This window comes from Sus scrofa, chromosome 2 (genome assembly GCF_054392235.1).
Source record: "Sus scrofa isolate SSC_HxYL_T2T_F1_AM1 chromosome 2, Sscrofa_HxYL_maternal_Yorkshire_Landrace_v2.0, whole genome shotgun sequence".
Taxonomy (NCBI): domain Eukaryota; kingdom Metazoa; phylum Chordata; class Mammalia; order Artiodactyla; family Suidae; genus Sus; species Sus scrofa.
In genome coordinates, this window is record NC_139384.1 from 77950193 (window position 1) to 77970678 (window position 20486).

The window sequence follows — 20486 nt, forward strand, 5'->3', positions numbered from 1 at the left end:
GCCTTCAGCTCAGCCATCCTTCTTGTAGTTGATGGGACAGGTGCTGCCCATGCCCTCCACTCTGGTCCTCCATGAACCCCTTAAAGGGAAGAGCACAGTGAGCAGGGGTCTCTGCCTGGGATGAAAGGGAAGAGAGTTTGCTTTTTGCTGTGTTTTTGTAGGTTATGGCTTGAGACATCTTCTTAAATATGTCCCAAATCTCCAACATTTTTCAAATACTGATTTCTTATCTAACCCAACCCTCTTATGAACATTTGAGAAAGTTAGGATGAAATCCAGGTCTCAATCACCAAGTTGGCCCTTTGTATGCCAATTTGAGAGATTTTCAAGTCAATTCTTCCTTCTAGAGGGATAGCATTTCCCCCAAATTCAGTTCCCTGAATGCAGACTATGTCAGCAGGAGAGAGGACTGTGTAGGTGCCTATGAATGGAGTTTCTCTGTCTGCATTCAAATCTGACTTTACCCATTTGCTACCACAGGGTCCTGATAAAAGCACTTGAAATCACAGTGGTCCCAAGCTCAGCTGTAAAGTGGTGATAAGAGATGAAAGGAGACAAGCTACATAAAAACCTTATCTCAGCACCTGGCACTTGAAATCCTTAGCTAAAGGCTTGTGATATTTTGGTTACTGCCTTCATTTTCATCGTCATCATCATCATTTTCATGATCAATTGGAGCACTTAGGGGAGAGTTTAGCACCACCTATTTCCTGTACAGGTGGAAAAGATGCCAATGGAAGAGAGGAGCACTGTGAGGGGAAAACAGAAATTTAAATAAAATTTCTGGGATCCCCACCAATCCCCAAAACCTCAACTTCATAGGTGTCTGAGCTGAATCTTGGTGTTTTGCTATCCTCGCCTGACTATCCCAACGGTCTGCTGGCTTCATAATGAGAAAACAAGGCTCTCCCAATCCCTCCTGAATGCAGTGTTTCCCACGGCACCTGGCTCACCCTAGGCTGGGCTGTGTCTCTGCTGGAGAAGGACTGCGGAAGGCCCATGTCCTGCCCCTCCCCTACCTGATGTTGGTTGCAGGCTGAGGCTTTGTTCTCAGGACTGGCAAGAAGGCAGACCCAGGTATGGACCTCCTGGTTCAGACAACCATGGGAAATGAGACAAACACATATGGATCTCATTGGACTGGAGCTGGCTAAATGAAGGGCTGAGAAGCACATTCTGATTATTTGCAGTGTAATGACCTCAAGACCTCAAGGCACCAAGCACATAATTAGTCAAATTGGTCCATAGTCTCTCAGTCTCTGAGGATTTGCTAACATAATGGAGGAGGAAAAGGCGAAAAGTGAGTGCACTTGGAAAGACTGAAGCCCTTCCCCTTTTCAAGGGGAAGTTGACCCCTCCTCCTCACCTTTGTTGTCTAAATTATGTATCTTATCATTCAATGTTGACACATTTTTATTAGAGAAAGTCATATGTATTTTTATTTCTGCAAATCCATTGAATGTGTCATGTAATTTAGAGAGATGTAGATATTCCACTTCAAGATTCTGATCATTTTTCTATTTTCTTTTCTTTCTTTCTTTTTCTTTCTTTCTTTCTTTCTTTCTTTCTTTCTTTCTTTCTTTCTTTCTTTCTTTCTTTCTTTCTTTCTTTCTCTCTCTCTCTCTATCTCTCTCTCTTCATTCCTCCCTCCCTCCCTCCCTTCCTTCCTTCCTTCCTTCCTTCCTTCCTTTCTTTCTTTCATCTTTTTTGGGCAACACCTGTGGCATATGGAGGTTCCCAGGCTACAAGTAGAATCTAAGCTGTCTCTACTGGCCTGTAGCTGGCCTACAACCACAGCAACTCCAGGTCCGAGATTTGTCTTTTACCTACACCATAGCTCACAGCAATATGGGATCCTTAACCCACTGAGTGAGGCCAGGGATCTAACATGCATCCTCATGGGTACTAGTCAGATTTGTTTCTTCTGAGCCAAGATGGGAACTGCCATATTTCTATTTTCTTGGTTAAGATTTATGTCTCCGAAAACTTCCTATCTTTCTTTATGAACCCATGGTTTAAGGTTTGGATTTTATTTATTGGAGATTTATTGTTTTTGCCATTTTCAATGACTGTACAAATTCTACTAATTTTATTAGAATTTTAAATTCTAAGTCATTTTTTCAGACTTTCTTTCTTTCTTCCTTTCTTCCTTACTTCTTTTCTTTCTTTCTTTCTTTCTTTCTTTCTTTCTTTCTTTCTTTCTTTCTTTCTTTCTTTCTTCCTTCCTTCCTTCCTTCCTTCCTTCCTTCCTACCTTCCTTCTTTTCGATCTTTCTCTCTTTCATTCTTTTTTTTTTAAGGCTGGGCCTGTGACATATGGAAATTACCAGGCCAGGGGATGAATGGGAGCTACAGTTGCCAGCCTATGCTACAGATACAGCAACACCAATTCCAAGCCTGAACCACATCTGTGTCATACCCTGCAGCTCACCGCAACACTGGACCCTTAACACACTGAGCAAGGCCAGGGATTGAACCCTCATCCTCATGGGTACTAGTTGGGTTCATATCCCACTGAGCCACCATGGGAACTCCTATAAGGCACCACTTGCATGAGCTCCAGAGGGTGGGTGCTTGCCACTGATGTCATGTCAGGCTCCTGGACTCCAGAGGCAGGTGTAGATCATTGTCTCCACTGAGGGAATCCCTGTCCCTGTCTTCCTGGGAACATGTGCATGGACCATGGCTGCCACTCCCCCAGAGGGCCCCACAACCAGGCACCAACCCCTCCCCTTGCATTCCTGGGAGTGGATGTGGTCCACCACCCCTAAACTTCCCCCAACCGTGCAATGATATCTGCCCACAACTCCCTGGGAGTGTGCTTGGCCCACTGCCTTCTCTGCCAAGGGGCCCAAAGAAAGCACGGACCATTGCCTCCACCTTCCCAGGAGCTTGTGCAGCTCACTGCCAGGACCAAGAGTCCCACACCTGCCAACATCTGTTCCTCATTTCCCTGAGAGGATGTGTGACCCACAGTCTTAGGAGCCACAAGGCCCATGACAAGTTGAGAGCTTGTGGCTGCCACTGGGATCTAGGAGGGGTTGCACAAGCCACTGCCATCTCCCTCACAGAATCCATCACCAGCCAGCACCCAGCTCCAGGAGCAATTGTGAGCCCCCACTGCTCCCATCACGTGCTCTGGAGGCACGTGCAAGATGCCAACATGACTGAGAACTCCAGGAATAGGTAAGAGCCACTGCATTAGCACATCTAACATCAAGCACAAGCTGAGGGAAGAGGAGATAGGCATCCATACTAAAATATTCTGAGACTAAAGGGGAAGAGCTGAAATCTCTCCTCCCAATTGTGTGAACCACTGGTTTTATACCTCCACTGACAGCCTTATAAATTCTGTGCTGGTGGAGCTCCCCTTGTGGCTCAATGGTGATGAACCTGACTAGTATCCATGAGGTTTTTGGTTTGATCCATGGTCTTGCTCAGTGGGTTAAGGCTCCGGAGTGGCCATGAGCTGCAGTGTAGTTTGCAGATGTGGTTCAGAGCTGGCTTCACTGTGGCTGTGGTATAGTCTGGCAGCTGCAGCTCTGATTCAACCCCCAGGCTTAGAAGTTCAGAATGCTGAAAGTGTAACACAATCTAAATAGATAAATAAATAGGTAAATAGATAAATTCAGTGCTGGTGGAATATACAAATGGATGAGTGCTGCCAAAACTGAGATGGGTCTGGCTTTAGCAGCTGTGGGCTCTGTGGGTACATACATATGGAGCTTGGACCAGGCCAGAGTATGAACTGCCTCCATATCTTTCACAGCATGTCCAGGTACATGGATACTGTTGTCCTGAGTCCTCAACTCAGTGCATCTGCACTGGCGGCCTAGTGAAATTACCTGAGAGACACCAGGGCCACTTACCAACATATGCAGGGTTAAGGTGGGGTTGAGAGCAACACCAACAACAGTGTATTTTGTGAGACCACACAATGGGGAAAAGGTGACACGACAGAGCACATTCACAGGTGATTAACTCCAGCATAAGGATACTCAATGGCTCCTCTCCCAGTGGGACTTCTTCAACCCCACCTGCCTTGCACTGCAGGTCAGAAACACAGCTCAGAAACAGATCTGCAGGTTTCTGGAGTGGCAACTAGAGAGAAAGCCCTGCCCTCTACTGAGCAGTGACAACCAAAGAGCAAACAGGAGTCCCCAGTCCATATCCAGTGCAGGTTCTGGTCACTGAAATTTCAATGACACCTTCAATTGGTGTGAGAGTAAACCACAAATATTCAATACCCAAGTTAAAGATTATCTGATTACTGCTCAATTAGAGAGAGTGTATGTCTTCAACTATATTTCCTTTAGAACCTTTATGCTGGAATCTTGACTTCATTAGTACATTTGGCTTATGAAACTTGATATGTAGGAGAATGATCTGTTGAAGCCCTCCACATCTTACCTGTGCAGTCCTCCTGGCTCAGAGTTCTATGCATGAGGAATTCAGATATTTATTTCTCATTACCTGATTTGTAAAAATAGAGTATATATACCCAATTAAGTTGAACATGGAAGAAAAAAGTCTAATTATGTGTCTGTGCATAAATGTCAGAGGGAGGCCAAATGCCCAAATGGCAGGAGTGTAGAGAAGAATTGGAAGAAAAAGTGAGTGTTTAGAAATTGAAGAATGCTGGAGAAATAAGAAAATTGTAATAATAATAACCGTGATGATTTCATAGTGGGAAGTGGAGATCAAATACTAGGATCACGGCGTTGCCGTGAGCTGTGGTGTAGGTTGCAGACGTGGCTCGGATCCCACGTTGCTGTGGCTCTGGCGTAGGCCGGTGGCTGCAGCTCCGATTCAACCCCTAGCCTGGGAACCTCCATATGCCGCGGGAGCGGCCCAAGAAATAGCAACAACAACAACAACAACAGACCAAAAAAAAAAAAAAAAAAAAAAAAAAAAAACACAAATACTAGGATCATTGCTCAACTGAGACTTCATAGTATATGAAAATCAAAGATGGGCTTGTGAGTGAGTTGTTTTGTGATTTTTCCAATCCACTATCTTTGCTATGACGAATTTTCTTGAAGGAGGCAGAAAGATCCTCACCTTGTATTTTCTTATTACATGTCCACTTGAGAGATTTATATCATGATTACTTGTCCTTTCTTATTCTTGAAACTTATAAAACCAGCATTTAATTTGTGATGCAATCTCATGCAGACTATTATTTGGGTAACATTTGATCCTATTGAATATTGATAGTAATGGAAGAAAACCAAACATTAATTATCTCAGGGGCTTATATATCACTGTATGTAATATCTAGTAGTCCAGGAAGGAAGGGAAATTATGGATTAATGTGTTACAAATACTTTGAATTTTTTAACACTTTTGAAAGGGCAGGGGTATAAGAATGAATTTGAGCCCAAGCTAAAGAGAGATATGGCTTTGACCCAGTCCCTAGAAGGTAACATTTATTTTTATTTAAGAGTACATATATATATATGCATATTTTATTCTTATTTTTATGTCCACACCTGTGCCATATGGAAGTTCCCATGCCAAAAGTGAAATTAGAGCTGCAGCTGCTGGCCCACACCACATCCACAGAAATGCCAGATCCAAGCCGCATCTGCGATCTACACCAGAGCTTGTGGCAAGACTGGATACATAACCCACTGAGGGAAGCCAGGGATTGAACCTGCATTGCCAAAGAGACAATACTGTGTTCTTAACCTAATGAGCCATAATGGGAACTCCTCTGGGAGGTAACTTTTTAAACCTTTGAAATTTCCTTAATGATAGGTGTATTAGTATTCATGGTGGATACTCTAGGCCATACCAGAGAATTCGTGCTAATAGAAAGCCAAGCCAGAAAGACAAACCATTAGAATTAGAGCTTTGGGCAAAGTGACATCAACACAAACTCTGAGAAGGGAAGCTCAAAAGTGAATTCAACAATATGGACAAAAATGAAACCAATCAGGTTTATGGAATGAAGCCTCTATAAAATGTCTAGACACTGAAGCTCAGGTGAGCTACCTACTTGGTAAAACTTTTTTGAATATTGTCAGCAATTTTCAACAGGAAGGAGAAATGTGTCTGGACTCCATGGAGAGAGGACAGAAGAAGCTTCACCCTGGGATGTTTGAGATCCTCTCCTGGGTTGGTTTTCTTTAGTCTGGTTCTAATTTGTATCCTTTTGCTATAATGAAACTCTAATCCCATGTTCATAACTTTCCTGAGTTCTGTGAGTCATTCAAGTGCATTATGAACCTGAGGGAGTCCCCTCAGTTTGAGTCCTTCTAGAGAATTATTGAATAAGAGAAAGTCCTCAACTTTGTTGCCAGCGTACCTGTAATGAGGGTGACCCTAGAAACCCTGAAATTGTGGCTGGTGTCTGAAATGAGGGGCGTCCTATGAAGACTGTTCCTTGGGATTTTGTGGTATTTGCAAACTCTTTGTAGGGAAGAAGGGCAGTGCAAAAAGTCAAGCCAAGTTGAAGTCCATCAAAGGCCTCTGAAATCCACCAGGAAGCTCTGGAGCCAGTATGATTCCTGAGAGATGGTTGGAAGTGGGGCAAAGGGGTCAAAGGCTTATAGTCCCACATGATAGAGTCATTGGATGTGGGCTGCCTGGTGGTGATGTGTAGCTGAAGCAGGTTCTTCTAGGAGGTGATTGCTGATGACTAACACCCACCATTTGGAGCAGTATATCCCTAATTCCCTACAGGAGATATATTTTTATCATAGTAAAATACCATAAAATTTACCCTCTTAACTATTTTTTAGTATGCAGTTCAGTTGTGTTAAGTACCTTCATATTGTTTTGCATCCATCACTACCATGTGCCTCTAGAACCTTTTTCACCTTCCCAGGTGAAAACTCTGTCCCCATGAAACACTAAGTGCCCATTCCTCCTTCCAAACCTCTGAAAACTACCATTTCACTCTCTGTCTCTTAGAGTTTGCCAAAATACATTGGATGTTTTAGTTATTAAGGTGGAGTTTGGATCCATCTTAAGAAATGGGAGGAAAATTACGTGAAAAGTATAGAAACAATAAGAAGGGAGAGTGGTGCTTATTTTGCAAACATAGAAACAAAACTACCCATGATTGAGAGTCCTGGGTAGTGCATGTAGAAAGTGATGTGCTATGGAAAACCTTGGATGGGCTATGACTTTCATGGGGAGTGCAAATAATAGCACAATTCCATCAGCACTGTTCAAAAAGGAAAAGTCATGTTAAGAAAAAGCAGAGAGCCAGAAAATTGCACATAGACTATGTGACTCCAGATTCTGAGTTTATTGTTGTACATATTTGATTTTCATGCTGTTACCAGTTGAGAACCAAATAAAGATAGCACAGTTATTGAGATTAGACTCTTCTGCTGACAATCCCCCACAGGGCACGCTTGATGTCCCTGTTCCTCAGGCTGTAGATGAAGGGATTCAACATAGGTGTGAACACAGTGTACATCACCGAGGCCACTGCACCCTTCCTGGGGGAGGAGGAGATGGCTGAACTGAGGTACACCCCAAGGCCTGTTCCATACAGCAAGCAAACAACGGACAGGTGAGAGCCACAGGTGGAGAAGGCTTTATACCTCCCTCCCGATGATGAGACTCTGAATGGAGGAAAGAATTCAAGCATAAGAATAAGAGATCCCTAAAAGTGGAATCCCACCAAAGATGGTACTGATGAAGTAGATTAATATGTTATAGGTGGAGGTGTCAGAACTGGCAAGACTAATGAGCTCAGAAAGTTCACAAAAGAAATGAGGGATTTTCACATCAGCACAGAAGGTGAGCTGTGACATCATCCAGTAGTGCAGCTGGGGGTTTAAGAGGCCAATGGAAAATGACACCAGGACCAGCAAGCCACAGAGGCGGGAGTTCATGATGACCAGGTAGTGTAGGGGGTGACAGATGGCCACCAACCGGTCATAGGCCATGACTGTCAGAAGTAGACTCTCCAAACAGGCAAAAAGAGGAAAAAGCATCACTTGTGTTAGGCAGCCTGCATAGGTGATGGATTTGCTGTGTGTCTGGAGGTTCACTAGCATCTTGGAGACAGTGGTGGTGCTGATACTGATGTCAGCCAAAGACAGATTGGAAAGGAAGAAGTACATGGTTGTGTGGTGGTGGGAATCAGAGGTGACAGCCAGGATGATGAGCAGGTTCCCAATTAGAGTCACCAAATACATGGAGAGAAAGAGTCCAAAGAGAAGAGGCTGTAGGTCTGGATCATCTGAGAGGCCCAGGAGGAGGAATTCTGAGAAATAGGTATGATTCTGTGGTTCCATGTCTAGGCGGAATATTTAAAACAGGAAGAGATTGGTGAATAAATGAAACAATTTTTGAGGCACCAAGAGAAGTGTCCTTATTTATTTATTATTTTCTTATTTATTTATTTATTTTATGGCCACCGCTGTAGCATATGGAAGTTCCCAGGCTAGTTACCAAATCAGAGCTGCAGCTGTGGGCCTATTCCCCAGCCACAGCAACACTGGATCTAAGCTGTATCTGTGACCTGTGCTGCAGATTGCTACAATGCTGGATCCTTATCCCACTGAGCAAGGCCAGGGATAAACACCACATCCTGATTTGTACTCTGTCTGGTGGTTAACCCATTGAGCCACGGTGGGAACCCCTAGTGTTCATACTTTAGATTTAAGCAATTCACACAGAAATTGTTCATGGTTCAAGAACATACACCCCAGCACCTTCAGCACTATTTCTTCATTGTGAGCGTCTTCTTCATTTTTTTTTTGTCTTTTTAGGGCCACACCCATGGCATATGGAGGTTCCCACACTAGGGGTCACATGAGAGTGTAGCCACAGGCCTATGCCACAGCCACATCCACCTGGGATCTGAGCCATGTCTGCACCCTACACCACAGCTCACAGCAATACCAGATCCTTAAGCCACTGAGCAAGGCCAGGGATCAAACCTGCATCCTCACGGATGCTAGTCAGATTCATTTCCACCGAGCCAGGATGAAAACTTCTGTGAGCTCCTCTTTATTGATGCCTGAGGCACTCAGTTGTTTCTTTGTTACATCTGTTTTAGAGGCATGTGACCAAAGACATCTGGACAATATATTGTGTGAAAACACATCCACAAACATAGGAAAATATCTGCCCCCTACTTTTGAAGGAACCAGAGAGAATAAAAACTATTTTTCTCTTTTTCAAAAATCTTCTAATTAAGGACGCTAAAAGCAACTAAATTTGCCTCTCAGGAAATTTTGGTTCAAACTAATCAATAGACCATTAGGGCATAATGGATGGTGGCTCATCCTGATGGCAGGAATGGCTCCTAAGAGACATCTTAGCACTGAATAAATGCTCAATCATGGTTTGTCAATCAGAATTTGAATCATTATTGGATGAGTTAGTCATTGATGAGATACAATCCTAATAAAGATTTAATGTTATTATATTCTCCTATAAGGAGAGAGAGAGGTCCCAGACAATTCATTCAGAGTGAGTGGAAATCATAAAATGTGTCTGAGGCACAAAATCATATTAACTACCCCTTTCTTTCTCTCTCTCTGTTTTATTTTTTGATTCACTATTTAAAAAAAAACCTGGATGTTATAGATTCTAATAAAAAGAAAATGAGGAGTTCCCATCATGGCTCAGCAGAAATGAATCTGACTAGTATCCACGCAGATGCAGGTTTTATCCCTGGCCTTGTTCAGTGGGTTAAGGATTTAGCGTTGCGATGAGTTGTGGTGTAAGTCACAGATGTGGCTCATATCTGCCTTTGGCATAGGCCAGTGGCTACAGCTCTGATTTGATCCATAGCCTAGGAACTTCCATATGCTGGTGCAGCCCGAAAAAAGGCAAAAGGAAAAAAAAGAAGAAGAAGAAGAAAGAAAGTGTTAAGGCCCTCAGGAAGTGATGCAGAGGCATACTAGCACTGTTTCATCTTTTGTGTAATCTTATAAGACATCACTGGAAGAAATGAAACTATAGGTAAGAATGTGCACAGTGTATGGAAGATGTATTGCCCAAACTTTTTCTGATAACCAAGGAAGAGTCTGTACAATATCTAACATAGATTTTTTGTTCTGGTAGCCTGTGCTGTGCTAGGCTAGAAGAGGATCTGAGAAGATCAAAATATTGAGACTCAGATATTTCCCTCCAGGTATTCGGAAGCTACTTGCATGAGGACAAAATAAAATGTTTTGAAGCATCTATGGAAGACCAAGCCTCAGATCACAAGATAGATTCACTGAGTGTACTTCACCTTGAGGATGATGAAGATGATGTGATGCTGATGACAATGTATAAAATTTACTTTACTGTCACTATAATGCATCCATTTCACATAAATTCACATTCTTAGCACGCCTTTTGTTTCATTCTTAGTCAATGCAATGGTATCAATTGGATATCAATTTAGAGAACAACCCCGAATCTCAAAGATACTGCAAACTTGCCCTGTGTCATTCAGATAACAAGTAGGGTGGGAAGGATTCAAAGCGAAATTGTGTGTCTCTGAGTTCAATGCACTGAACTTGTCTGCTGTGTTTCCCTACTGGTCAGAGTTTCAGTGGAGGTTCAAAAGCCTCTTGCAAACTTCCTAAGTTAAACTTCTCAGCTTTTTCTAAATTCTTGCATAAGGATAGAATCCAACACCAAGATGCCTTACTCCTGTAGAGATAAAAATAAATAAGTAATCAATTAATTATTCCAAATACATAACAAGTTAATACCAATGTTGCTTAAAATGTTTCAGAGAAAATAAAATAAGAAACATCTGCCAAAAAAAAGAGAGAGAATAAAGGAGGAAGTGGGCAGTGAAGCAAAGTGTAAGAGAAGGGAAAAAAGAACTGCTTGAATTGTCATGAGCTGATTCTTCCTGGGATCCCTGTGGCCAGCTGAGCCTTACTTCCTGTAGTTGATAGAGCACGTGCCACCAATGTCCTCCACTGTGGTCCTTCATGAATCCCCAAAGGGAAGAGCACAGTGAGCAGAGGTCTTTGCCTGGGATTAAAGGGGCAGAGTTTTCCTTTTGCTGTTTTTGTTTATAGTGGGTTGATAAAATTTCTGAAATATGTCTGAATCCTTAAACATTTGTGAAGTTTTTTTTTTAAATCAAATCCAGCCCCTCTGATGATCAGCTGGCAGTTGAGAAATTTAGGATGAAAGCCAGATATCAAACCCTAAATTGGCCTTCATATGCCAACTTAGGAGATTTTCAAGTCAATTCATCATTATGGAGGGATTGCATGTCTCCTAAATCAACTCTCTGAACACAGGTTGTGTCACCAGGAGAGAGTGCTGTGTAGGTGCCCTATGAATGGAGCCCCACAGTCTGCAATCACATCTGACTTAACCCCTTTTTTATTGCAAGCCTTGATAACATTCCTTTAAAATACTCTATCCCTATCCTCAACTGTAAAATGATGCTCATGCATGTTTGGAGGGTAGTAGTGCAGAGAAAAGGCATAAAGGGCTTCATTAAACATCTTAACTCAGCACCTGGAACATGAAATCCCTAGGTAAAGTTCTGTGACATTTGGGTTATTGTCAACATTTCCATCATCATCACCTTCACGATCATCTGGAGCACTTTAGGGATAGTTTTGAGGGACCTCTTTCCTTCTCAGTTTATAGAAAATATGCCTGCAGAAGCTGGAGCAGTGTGGGAGGAAGACAGAAATTTAAATAAGTGTTCTAGGATCCCCACCAGAACCAGCAACATCAAATTCTTGGCTTGTGAGCAGAATCTTTGCCTTTTGCTATCCTGCCCCTGGCTTTCTCAAATATTCCCCTGGCTTGACAATGAGAAAACAACCGTCTCCCCCTGCACCTGGCTCTCCCTGGGCTGGGCTGTGTCTCTGCTGGAGCAGGATGGAGGAAGGCAGATGGCAGCAGCTTTGTTCTTGGGACTGGCAGGAGACAGACATAGATGTGGACCTCCTGGTGCAGACAAAAACTCTGGGAAGATCACACACACAGAATGGAACCCATTGGACTGGAGAAGCTACCTGAAGAGCTGGGAAGCACAGGCTGATTATTTACAATGTGGCAGCCTTGAAACCTCAATGCACACAGCAGGTAATTAGAAAAATTGGTCCTTGGTCTCTCCTTGATCTCTGAGGATTTGCTGATTTAACCGAGGGAGAAAAGGAGGAAATTGAGTGTATTAGGAAGGATATAGGCCTTTCAAGTTCTCAGGAGGAGGCTGACTTCTACTCTTCCCCTCTGACTTCAAAGCTGCTCATCTCCTCCTGAAATTCAGACAGCTTGTCTTTGTTTTTCATTTAGAAAGAGAATTTTGTGACTTTTGTATCTGTAAATACATTGAATTAGTTACGTGATTTACAGAGATTCTGAGAGCATTTCTATTTTCTTAGTTAAGATTTAGGTCTCTGGGAATTTCCTGTTTTTGTTTATGTGGCCATGGTTTGGGGTTTTACCTTTTGTTTGTTGGAGATTTATTGGTTTTGCTACTTTAAATGATAGTTCAAATTCTAGTTCTATTTTTACATTTCAAAGCCTAGTTAATATAAAATTCTAATTTTCCTGTCTAGTTGATGTATGTCGTTACATTACACAACCAGGAATTTTGACATATTGATCTGGTAACCTGCTAGTTTGCTTTAATGCTTCAAGGGGGCTCAGAGAGGTCTATATTCCAAATGTCAACCAGGGCTGAAGTCCTATTGTTCCTTGACCAGAAGAGTATCTAATTCCAAGTTCACTTACGTGGCTGTTGAGAGGATTGCATTCTTTGAAGGCTAGAGGTGTCCTGTAGTTTCTGACCAAGTGGACATCTGAAAACATGGCAGCTGGCTTCCCTCATGGGTGAGGTGGTGAGATGGTAGGAGCGGGCTGCAAGATGAAAACTGAGTCTTCCTACACATTCACGTTGGAAAGGATAGCCCATATTTATTTCCAAGTTCTATTCTTTGGAAGCAAGTCCCTGTGTCCAGTACACACATAAGGAGATGGGTATATAAATGGTATGAATACTGGTGGTGGGGTTTATTGGGAGTATTTTGAAGCTACGCATTGCACAGTGTTCAGTCTCTGGCAGGAATGTTGATGCTAAGAAGAATGTGAGTATGGAGATACTTTTTTTAAAAATATATAGTTGATTTACAATGTTTCTTCAGTTACTGTTGTACAGCAAGGTGACCCAAACATACACAGTACCCTTTGTAGTGTAGGTCCCCATCACCCATCTACTCCAAATGTAATAGTTTACATCCAAAACACTGAACTCCCATCCATCTCCCTCCCCACCTCTTGGCTTGGAAGCCACATGTCCATTTGCTATGTTTGGGAGTCTTTTGCTCTTTTGTAGACAGGATTGCTAGTGCCGTATTTTAGATCTCCAAATTAGTGATATCATATGGTATTTGACTTTCTGTTAATTTTTTTTATTTTTAAATTTTTTAATGATTTTTATTTTTTTCCATTATAACCGGTTTACACTGTTCTGTCAGTTTTGTACTGAATAGTATGGTGACCCAGTTACGCGTACATGTATGCATTCTTTTTTCCTCAGGTTATCATGCTCCACCATAAGTGACTAGACAGAGTTCCCAGTGCTACACAGCAGGATATCATTGCTAAACCATTCCAAAGGCAATAGGTTGCATCTATTAACCGCAAGTTCCCAGTCCATCCAATTCCCTTCCCCTCCCCTTTGGCAACCACAATCTATCCTCCAAGTCCGTGATCTTCTGTGGAAAAGTTCGTCTGTGCCATAAAATAGATGCCAGGTATAAGTGATATCATATGGTATTTGTCTTTCACTTTTTGACTTATTTCCACCCATGTTGCTGCAAATGGCATTATTTCATTCTTTTCATGGCTGAGTAGTATTCCACTGTGTATATATAAAACATCTTCCTAATCTGGTGATCTGTTGGTGGACATTTGGGTTATTTCCATGTCTTGGCTATTGTGAATAGTGCTGCAATGAACATGCAGGTGCATGTGTATTGTTAAATGAAAGTTTTGTCTGGATATATGCCCAAAAGTGGGATTGCTGGATCACATGGTAGTTCTATGTAAAGATTTATAAGGTACCTGCATGCTGTTCTCCATAGTGGCTGTACCAGTTTACATTCCCACCAACAGTGAAGGAGGGTTCCCTTTTCTCCACACTCCCTCCAACATTTGCTATCTGTGGATTTATTACTGATGGTCATTCTGACTGGTGTGAGGTGGTATCTCATTGTAGTTTTGATTTGCATTTCTCTAATAATCAGGGATGTTGAGCATTGTTTCATGTGCTGGTTGCCCATCTGTATATCTTCCTTGGAAAAATGTCTATTGAGATTTTTGCCCACCTTTCAGATTGTTGGCTCTTTTGCTGTTGTGTTGAATAAGTTGTTTGTGTATTTTTGAAGTTAAGCCCTTGTCAGTTGCATCATTTGTAGCTTTTTTCTCCCTTTCTGTAAGTTGTCTTTTTGCTTTCTTTTTGGTTTCCTTTGTTGTGCAAAACTTTGTCAGTTTGATTAGGTCCCATTGGCTTATTTTTGCTCTTATTTCTGTTGCTTTGGAAGACTGACCTGAGAAAATATTTGTAAGGTTGATGTCAGAGAATGTTTTGCCTATGTTCTCTTCCCGGAGTTTGATGGTGTCTTTTCCTATATTTAAGTATTTCAGCCATTTTGAGTTTATTTTGATGCATGGTGTGAGGGTGTGTTCTCATTTCATTGATGTACATGCAACTGTGCAGGTTTCCCAGCAATGCTTGCTGAAAAGACTTTCTTTTTCCCATTTCATGTTCTTGCCACATTTGTCAGTGTTTAATTGCCATAGGTGTCTTGGTTTATTTCTGGGTTCTCTATTCTGTTCCATTGGTCACTTGTCTGTTTTGTGTAGGTACCACTGTCTTGATGATTGTGGCTTTGTAAGATTGCCTGAAGTCTGTAAGAGAGATGACTCCTGCTTGCTTTTTGTTCTTCAGAGTTGCTTTGGGAATTCTGGTCTTTTGTGGTTCCATATAAATTTTTGGATAGTTTGTTCTAGTTCTGTGAAAAATGTTGTGGGTAATTTGATAGGGATTGCATTGAATCTGTAGATTGCTTTGGGTAGTATGGCCATTTTTATAATATTAACTTTTCCAACCAAGGAGCATGGAATATCTTTCCATTTCTTTCCATCTTCTTTAATTTCCTTGATTAATGTTTTATAGTTCTTGGCACATAAGTCCTTTACCTCCTTGGTCGTGTGTATTCCGAGGTATTTGATTTTTTGGTTTGCAATTTTAAAAGGTATTGTATTTTTGTATTCCTTTTCTAATATTTCATTGTTAGTATACAGAAATGTGACTGATTTCTGAATGCTAATCTTATATCCTGCTACTTTGCTGAATTTATTGATCAGTTCAAGTAGTCTTAGGGTTTTCTATGTTTAGCATCCTGTCATCTGCATACAGTGACAGTTTTACCTCTTCTCTTCCTATTTGGATGCCTTTTATTTCTTTGGTTTGTCTGATTGCTGTGGCTAGGACTTCCAATAGTATGTTGAATATCAGTGGTGAGAGTGGGCATCCTTGTCTTGTTTCAGATTTTAGTGGGAAGACTTTCAGCTTTTCTCCATTGAGTATTGTATTTGCTGTGGCTTTGTCATAAATGGCTCTGATTATGTAAGGAATGTTCCCTCTATACCCACTTTGGTGAGAGTTTTGATCATGAATGGATGTTGGACTTTGTCAGATGCTTTTTCTGCATCTATTGAGATGATCATATGATTTTTGACTTTTCTTTTGTTAATGTGGTGTATGACGTTGATTGATTTGCGTATGTTGAACCATCCTTGTGAACCTGGGATGAATCCCACCTGGTCATGGTGTACTATCTTTTTTATATGTCATTGGATTCAGTTGGCTAAAATTTTGTTGAGAATTTTTGCGTCTATATTCATCAAAGATATTGGCCTATAGTTTTGTTTTTTGGTGGTATCGTTGCCTGATTTTGGAATTAGGGTGATGGTGGCATCATAGAATGTCTTTGGGAATTTTCCTTCTTCTTCAAACTTTTGAAAAAATTTAACGAGAATGGGCACGAGTTGATCTTTTTATGTTTGGTAGAATTCACCTGTGAAGACATCTGGTGCTGGACTTTTATTTGTAAGAAGTGTTTTATGGCATATTCAATTTCATTTCTAGTGATTGGTCTGTTCAGTTGGTCTGTTTCTTCTTGATTCAGTTTTGGCAGGCTGTCAGACTCTATAAAATTGTCCATTTCTTCCAGATTGTCAGATTTGATGGCATAGACTTGTTCATAGTATTCTCTCATGTTTTTTTTTTTTATTTCAGCAGTATCCATTGTGATATCTCCTTTTTCATTTCTTATTTTGTTTATTTGGGCATTTCTCTCCTCTTCTTAGTGAGTCTAGCCAGAGGTTTGTCAATTTTGATTACCTTTTCAAAGAACTAGGTCTTTTTTTTAATATTTTTTTACTTTCCCACTGTACAGCAAGGGGGTCAGGTTATCCTTACATGTATACATTACAATTACCTTTTTTCCCCCACCCTTTATCTGTTGCAACATGAGTATCTAGACATACTTCTCAATGCTATTCAGCAGGATCTCCTTGTAAATCTATTCTAAGTTGTGTCTGATAAGCCCAAGCTCCCGATCCCTCCCACTCCCTCCCCCTCCCATCAGACAGCCACAAGTCTTTTCTCTAAGTCCATGATTTTCTTTTCTGAGGAGATGTTCATTTGTGCTGGATATTAGATTCAAGTTATAAGTGATATCTTATGATATTTGTCTTTGTTTTTCTGGCTCATTTCACTCAGGATGAGATTCTCTAGCTCCATCCATGTTGCTGCAAATGGCATTATGTCATTCTTTTCTATGGCTGAGTAGTATTCCATTGTGTATATATACCACTTCTTCCGAATCCAATCCTCTGTCCATGGACATTTGAGTTGTTTCCATGTCCTGGCTATTGTGAATAATGCTGCAATGAACATGCGGGTGCATGTGTCTCTTTTAAGGAGAGTTTTGTCCAGATAGATGCCCAAGAGTGGGATTGCAGGGTCATACGGAAGTTCTATGTATAGATTTCTAAGGTATCTCCAAACTGTTCTCCATAGTGGCTGTACCAGTTTACATTCCCACCAACAGTGCAGGAGGCTTCCCTTTCCTCCACAGCCCCTCCAGCACTTGTTATTTGTGGATTTATGAATGAGGGCCATTCTGACTGGTGTGAGGTGGTATCTCATGGTAGTTTTGATTTGCATTTCTCTTATAATCAGCCATGTTGAGCATTTTTTCATGTGTTTGTTGGCCATCTGTATATCTTCTTTGGAGAAATGTCTATTCAGGTCTTTTGCCCATTTTTCCATTGATTGATTGGTTTTTTTTGCTGTTGGGTTGTATAAGTTGTTTATATATTCTAGAGATTAAGCCCTTGTCCTTTGCATCATTTGAAACTATTTTCTCTCATTCTGAATGTTGTCTTTTTGTTGTCTTTTGGATTTCCTTTGCTGTGCAAAACTTTTCAGTTTGATGAGGTCCCATGGGTTTATTTTTGCTCTAATTTCTATTGCTTTGGGAGACTGACCTGATAAAATAGTCATGAGGTTGATGTCAGAGAGTGTTTTGCCTATATTTTCTTCTAGGAGTTTGATGGTGTCCTGTCGTATGTTTAAGTCTTTCAGCCATTTGGAGTTTATTTTTGTGCATGGTGTGAGAGTGTGTTCTAATTTCATTGCTTTGCATGCAGCTGTCCAGGTTTCCCAGCAATGCTTGCCAAATAGACTTACTTTTTCCCATTTTATGTTCTTGCCTCCCTTGTCAAAGATTAATTGACCATAGGTGTCAGGGTTTATTTCCGGATTCTCTATTCTGTTCCATTGGTCTGTGTGTCCGTTTTGATTACAGTACCACACTGTTTTGATGACTGTGGCTTTGTAGTATTTCTTGAAGTCTGGGAGAGTGATGCCTCCTGCTTGGTTTTTGTTTCTCAGGATTGCTTTGGCGATTCTGGGTCTTTTGTGGCTCCATATAAATGTTTGGATTGTTTGTTCTAGTTCTGTGAAAAATGTCCTGGGTAATTGGATAGGGATTGCATTGACTCTGTAGATTGCTTTGGGAAGTATGGCCATTTTTACAATATTGATTTTTCCAACCCAGGAGCATGGAATATCTTTCCATTTCTTTACATCTTCTTTGATTTCTTTGATTAAAGTTTTATAGTTCTCGGCATATAGGTCCTTTACCTCCTTGGTCAGGTGTATTCCGAGGTATTTGATTTTGTGAGGTGCAATTTTAAAAGGCATCGTATTCTTGATTTCCTTTTCTAATATTTCATTGCTGGTATACAGTAATGCAACTGACTTCTGAATGTGAATCTTCTATCCTGCTACTTTGCTGAATTTATGAATCAGTTCAAGTAGTTTTGAGGTTGAGTCCTTAGGGCTTTCTATGTATAGTATCATGTCATCTGCATACAGTGACAGTTTGATCTCTTCTCTTCCTATATGGATGCCTTTTATTTCCTTTGTTTGTCTAATTGCTGTGGCTAAGACTTCCAAAACTCTGTTGAAGAGCAGTGGTGAGAGTGGGCATCCCTGTCTTGTTCCAGATTGGAGTGAGAAGGCTTTCAGTTTTTCCCCATTGAGGATTATATTTGCTGTGGGTTTATCATAAATGGCTTTGATGATATTCAGGAATGTTCCCTCTATAACCACTTTGGCGAGGGTCTTGATCATGAATGGATGTTGGACTTTGTCCAATGCTTTTTCTGCATCTATTGAGATGATCATATGATTTTTGACTTTTCTTTTGTTCATGTGGTGTATGATGTTGGTTGATTTGTGTATGTTGAACCATCCTTGTGAACCTGGGATGAACCCAACCTGGTCATGGTGTATAATTTTTTTGGTATGTTGTTGGATTCGGTTGGCTAAGATTTTGTTGAGAATTTTTGCATCTATATTCATTAATGATATTGGCCGATAGTTTTCTTTTTTGGTGGTATCTCTGCCTGGTTTTGGAATGAGGGTGATGGTGGCCTCATAGAATGTCTTTGGGAGTATTCCTTCTTCTTCAACCTTTTGAAAGAGTTTCAGGAGGATGGGCCCCAATTCCTCCTTATATGTTTGATAGAATTCACCTGTGAAGCCATCTGGTCCTGGACTTTTATTTGTAGGGAGTGATTTTATGACCTCTTCAATTTCATTTCTACTGATCGGTCTGTTCAGTTGGTCTGTTTCTTCTTGATTCAGTTTTGGCAGGCTGTAAGATTCTAGAAAATTGTCCATTTCTTCCAGATTGTCAAACTTGTTGCCGTATAGTTGTTCATAGTATTCTCTTATGGTTTTTTGTATTTCTGCTGTATCCGTTGTGATTTCTCCTTTTTCCTTTCTAATTTTGGTGATTTGGGTTCTTTCTCTCCTCTTTGTAGTGAGTCTGGCCAGGGGTTTGTCAATTTTGTTCAACTTTTCAAAGAACCAGCTCTTGGTTTTATTCATTTTCTCTATTGTTTTTTGAGTCTCTATTTTATTGATTTCTTCTTTGATCTTTATAAATTCCTTCCTTCTGCTGACTTTAGGACTTTTTTGTTCTTCTTTTTCTAATTCACTTAGGTGGAGGATTAAGTTGTCAATTTGGGATCTTTCTTCTTTTTTGGAAAAGTCCTGTATTGCTATAAATTTCCCTCTGAGCACTGCTTTCGCAGCATCCCATAGATTTTGAGAGGTTGTGTCCTCATTATCATTTGTTTCAAGGTAGTTTTTAATTTCCTTCTTGATTTCCTCATTGACCCATTGGTTTTTTAGTAGCATGTTGTTTAGTCTCCATGGAGTAGGTTTTTTTCTCTTTGCTTTTCCCATGGTTGGTTTCTAATTTCATGGCATTGTGGTCAGAGAAGATACTTGAGATAATTTCTATGCTCCTAAATTTGTTGAGGTCGCTTTGTGTCCCAATATGTGGTCGATTCTTGAGAATGTTCCATGAGCATTTGAGAAGAATGTGTATTCTGCTTTTCGTGGATGTAGTGTCCTGAAGATATCCATGAAGTCTACCTTTTCTATTGTTTCCTTTAGGATCTCTGTTGCTTTATTGGTTTTCTGTCTAGAGGATCTGTCCATTGATGTGAGGGGGTATTAAGGTCTCCTACTATGATTGTATTCTCATCAATATCTCCCTTTATATCTGTTAATATTTGTTGTATGTATCTGGGTGCTCCTATATTTGGGGCATATATGTTGATGATAGTAACATCCTCTCCTTGGATGGATCCCTTAATCATTAAATAGTGTCCTTCTTTGTCTTTCTTTATGTCTTTTGCTTTAAAGTCTATTTTGTCTGATATGAGCGTTGCGACTCCTGCTTTTCTGTCATGTCTATTGGCGTGAAATATTTTTCCCCACCCTTTTACTTTCAATCTATATGTATCTTTTGTCCTAAGGTGAGTTTCTTGTAGGCAGCATATTGAAGGTTTTTGCCTTTTTATCCACTCAGCCACTCTGTGTCTTTTGATTGGGGCGTTAAGTCCTTTGACATTTTAAGGTGATAATTGATAGATGATTATTTATTGCCA

The 20486-nt window shown here is 40.8% G+C and overlaps 1 pseudogene; it reads right to left on the reverse strand.

Annotated features, from left to right (window-relative positions):
• Nucleotides 1–7329: 7329 nt before the first annotated feature.
• LOC100524849 (olfactory receptor 7E178-like) lies at nt 7330–8257 on the reverse strand (annotated as a pseudogene).
• Nucleotides 8258–20486: the final 12229 nt, after the last annotated feature.